This window comes from Schistocerca americana, unplaced genomic scaffold, assembly GCF_021461395.2.
Source record: "Schistocerca americana isolate TAMUIC-IGC-003095 unplaced genomic scaffold, iqSchAmer2.1 HiC_scaffold_158, whole genome shotgun sequence".
Classification (NCBI taxonomy): domain Eukaryota; kingdom Metazoa; phylum Arthropoda; class Insecta; order Orthoptera; family Acrididae; genus Schistocerca; species Schistocerca americana.
The window spans coordinates 52,501-57,500 of NW_025725666.1; the positions used below are offsets into that span (position 1 = coordinate 52,501).

General features: G+C 54.3%; 1 non-coding gene across 1 annotated transcript in view; it reads left to right on the plus strand.

Annotated features, from left to right (window-relative positions):
* Positions 1–4,385: 4,385 nt before the first annotated feature.
* Positions 4,386–5,000, plus strand: part of LOC124570066 — a 1,910-nt gene continuing 1,295 nt past the window's right edge. The window contains exon 1 of the ribosomal RNA XR_006971460.1: positions 4,386–5,000. This exon is cut by the window's right edge and continues 1,295 nt beyond it. This is a non-coding gene — a ribosomal RNA (small subunit ribosomal RNA).

A 5,000-nucleotide genomic window follows, 5' to 3' on the forward strand; every position in this document is an offset into this window, starting at 1 on the left:
ACCGGCAATCACTCCACCTGCACCCGTTCGTGCCCCACCCCAACCGCTCGACTCGCAACTCCAGCGGATGAACGGCGGACTTTGCTCGCACTCGCAATGTGCAATCCACCCCTATAACGTGCGTTTCATGAAGAGTTATGTCCAATATGCGACATTCCCGCTGTCCATATACATGAGCTGCGAGCTGTACCACGTACGAGCTACAGACGCGATCGCGTTGCTCTCTGTACGAATGCAGATGCTCAGCGGCAGCTAGGAGGCGCTCCATCCATGTCGGTACCGGTGAGCGTTGCACTCGCAGTCGCAAAAACGTACGGCAAGTATATTACTCGGAAGAGTCAATGACAGTCCAAGCCCCCCTGCGTGGGAAGAGTCTTCCTAGGCCATGACCCACCGGAAGGGCGCAGCGTCCCCCACCCCAGACATGTGACGTCACACTATCGGTATTGACGACTAGACTGATTCCTTATAATCATTTGCGATACACCGGTGGAAGCTGCCGAGACGAGTAACTACATAGCGGGCTCGCCGTGTCACTAATGTACAGAGATACAATAGTTTCGACTGGAACCGGATTAAACGTATACACGGCGCTGATTAGTAATAGATAGAGCCATCAGAATACAGATAATGTATACAACTGTCCGTATACATGCTGAAAGACTCTGCTCACAATCACACGTCAGCCAGACACTCTTATCACGCACTACTCTCTGCCTGTAACAGGCACACAGACAATATGTAAGCACCAGCATGGAACAACACCCAGTGCATCCTCTCTGCCACATTAGACAATCCACACTATCATAACCAGACCGGGAGGTCCACTCACAAAACAGAATATCTCACCCTTCCGACAACCACCATTGCTCAGCTAAGCCACCAACACCCACACATGTCCTACACAGGGGTGCACCCAACATCACAATACTGCCTCCTGTCACACCACACAAACAATGGCAGGAATGAAAGACACAGGTCTGCCACAAGCATGGAATCAGAGCGCCGCCTGTTATGAGCCAAAGGTGCACCCTGACGTGGCAAATCAGATGATGCCGCAGTCATTTACTTACGATAATCACAATCAACAAACCGGCCCCCCCCCCCCCCCCAAAACACCTTTCCTTACAACAATGTGTACCTTAACCTAACCCGTATTGTACCTTAACCTAACCCGTATTGTACCTTAACCTAACCCGTATTGTACCTTAACCTAACCCGTATTGTACCTTAACCTAACCCGTATTGTACCTTAACCTAACCCGTATTGTACCTTAACCTAACCCGTATTGTACCTTAACCTAACCCGTATTGTACCTTAACCTAACCCGTATTGTACCTTAACCTAACCCGTATTGTACCTTAACCTAACCCGTATTGTGCCTTAACCTAACCCGTATTGTGCCTTAACCTAACCCGTATTGTGCCTTAACCTAACCCGTATTGTGCCTTAACCTAACCCGTATTGTGCCTTAACCTAACCCGTATTGTGCCTTAACCTAACCCGTATTGTGCCTTAACCTAACCCGTATTGTGCCTTAACCTAACCCGTATTGTGCCTTAACCTAACCCGTATTGTGCCTTAACCTAACCCGTATTGTGCCTTAACCTAACCCGTATTGTGCCTTAACCTAACCCGTATTGTGCCTTAACCTAACCCGTATTGCGCCTTAACCTAACCCGTATTGCGCCTTAACCTAACCCGTATTGCGCCTTAACCTAACCCGTATTGCGCCTTAACCTAACCCGTATTGCGCCTTAACCTAACCTATATTGCGCCTTAACCTAACCTATATTGCGCCTTAACCTAACCTATATTGCGCCTTAACGTAACCCGCGTTGCGCCTTAACGTAACCCGCGTTGCGCCTTAACGTAACCCGCGTTGCGCCTTAACCTAACCCGCGTTGCGCCTTAACCTAACCCGCGTTGCGCCTTAACCTAACCCGCGTTGCGCCTTAACCTAACCCGCGTTGCGCCTTAACCTAACCCGCGTTGCGCCTTAACCTAACCCGCGTTGCGCCTTAACCTAACCCGCGTTGCGCCTTAACCTAACCCGCGTTGCGCCTTAACCCAACCCGCGTTGGGCCTTAACCCAACACGCGTTGGGCCTTAACCCAACACGCGTTGGGCCTTAACCCAACACGCGTTGGGCCTTAACCCAACACGCGTTGGGCCTTAACCCAACACACGTTGGGCCTTAACCCAACACACGTTGGGCCTTAACCCAACACACGTTGGGCCTTAACCCAACACACGTTGGGCCTTAACCCAACACACGTTGGGCCTTAACCCAACACACGTTGGGCCTTAACCCAACACACGTTGGGCCTTAACCCAACACACGTTGGGCCTTAACCCAACACACGTTGGGCCTTAACCCAACACACGTTGGGCCTTAACCCAACACACGTTGGGCCTTAACCCAACACACGTTGGGCCTTAACCCAACACACGTTGGGCCTTAACCCAACACACGTTGGGCCTTAACCCAACACACGTTGGGCCTTAACCCAACACACGTTGGGCCTTAACCCAACACACGTTGGGCCTTAACCCAACACACGTTGGGCCTTAACCCAACACACGTTGGGCCTTAACCCAACACACGTTGGGCCTTAACCCAACACACGTTGGGCCTTAACCCAACACACGTTGGGCCTTAACCCAACACACGTTGGGCCTTAACCCAACACACGTTGGGCCTTAACCTGCTCTGTAATTGTCATACGACGCGTTAAATTAGTGTAGTGTTGCCTAACTGCAACCCCCGCAATATAGTTTGCTACCCGCACTGCCCGGTCCCCAGAGTATCGCTTCATGTTAAACACCTTGCAGCTATACACTGTAATGCGGATGGCAGCAGGACGTACATGCTCAATGCCCTTCGCAGTTGTTCATTGGCATTCGCATGGCGAAGCACAGCCTACGTTGTGGTACGGCTTGTGTCAACTGTCCGCTGATGTTGTACGTCCAAATCACACACTGTACTGCACATTGGTCCTCATGTACTGAATGATACATCGTGGTACATGTGTGACCGTACCACGACTGCGCCAACAACGGCGAACCATACGGTCCAAATATTGTGCACTCAGCTACGTGTCGTCTCCCTATAAGAGCTGGATTGCAGTATGGTATGCCGTGGATGGCGATCAGCATGAGCCGTCTGTTGATGTAGTGGCGCGTGTTGTCAGACGTAGTCGTCTCTTCTCACTCACCGTGATAGCATGGTGCACTGCGTTCCACATCTGCGACATGCGACAGAGGCCGGTTGACAGTCGTTCGCGCAATGGACATCGCATACGTACGGGGGCCACCTTCCACGTGTTCGCGAAGCGTGCACATGTTGTTGCGTGTATGTGGGCAGACATAGTGTGTCGTGACACCTGACACAGGCATGCAACAATCGTTGAATTTGCAAATGGCGATGGACGTCTACGTTTGCTGGTGACGTTACGCAAATGAACAACTGGTAAACCGTTGTGGTGCGGTTGTTCTCGCTAGAGGTGAATCAGTGATGGCGACGATCGGTTGAGCTACCAACCGGTTGTTTCAGCGATACCCACCATGCCCACGAACGTGAATGGCATGTGGGTGTGAAGCGATACGCGGCGGTGGCTGGGTGGGACCGTCCCCGGCCGGTGAGGGGGGGCCTCCCGGCGTGCTGGCCGCGCGGTGCGTGGGCGCACGCGCTACAGCCGGCTGGTGGGGGCGGCCAGTGGCAGGCGCGCCGGCCGACGGAGGCGGCAGGCGGCGCAGCTGCGCGCCGGCGCACCCTGCACGCGGCGCCGTGCGGCCAAAGTAGGTCCTCGCGGGCCCGGTGCGAAGCGCGGTGGACATCTGCAGTGTGCTGGTCCGATTGAGGACTGTGTGCGCTGAGGATGCGCCGCCGCCCGGCGCTCGGCGCCGCGACGCCGTCTGCTGCTCGGTCGCCTCTGCGGTTCTCGCAGGTGGTTTGTATCGCAGCTGTGCGGACGTGTTGGCGCGTTCGCTTCGGCACCCAAGTGGGGCTTTTGTCCTTCTGTGGCGCTGGCGTTGGAGCTGCCGGCCACCGTAGGTGGCGCGTGTTGTCTCCCGCCGGCAATGCCACGACAGCACGCTCCCGGGCCTCTGTCGGCAGCGGCAAGCTCAGTTGGGAGCACGGGTGGTCGCACCTAAAGCGTCTACTCGCCAAACTCCGGGCGATTGCGCCTCTCTCGAACCCGACCAAGTACTTAGGACGGCGCTGCGCGCCGCCGGGACCTGAGAGGGTTTCGAGGTGTATTGTGCAGGGGAGCTCAGCCTCCTCCTGTTTGCAGAATAATTGAGCGGACGCTTGCGTGTTCGCGCGGGCCCCCGGGACACACTCCCGGGCGGCCGGCTGCTCAGCTCTAGTTGACGCAGCTCCCTGGTTGATCCTGCCAGTAGTCATATGCTTGTCTCAAAGATTAAGCCATGCATGTCTCAGTACAAGCCGCATTAAGGTGAAACCGCGAATGGCTCATTAAATCAGTTATGGTTCCTTAGATCGTACCCACGTTACTTGGATAACTGTGGTAATTCTAGAGCTAATACATGCAAACAGAGTCCCGACCAGAGATGGAAGGGACGCTTTTATTAGATCAAAACCAATCGGTCGGCTCGTCCGGTCCGTTTGCCTTGGTGACTCTGAATAACTTTGGGCTGATCGCACGGTCCTCGTACCGGCGACGCATCTTTCAAATGTCTGCCTTATCAACTGTCGATGGTAGGTTCTGCGCCTACCATGGTTGTAACGGGTAACGGGGAATCAGGGTTCGATTCCGGAGAGGGAGCCTGAGAAACGGCTACCACATCCAAGGAAGGCAGCAGGCGCGCAAATTACCCACTCCCGGCACGGGGAGGTAGTGACGAAAAATAACGATACGGGACTCATCCGAGGCCCCGTAATCGGAATGAGTACACTTTAAATCCTTTAACGAGTATCTATTGGAGGGCAAGTCTGGTGCCAGCAGCCGCGGTAATTCCAGCTCCAATAGCG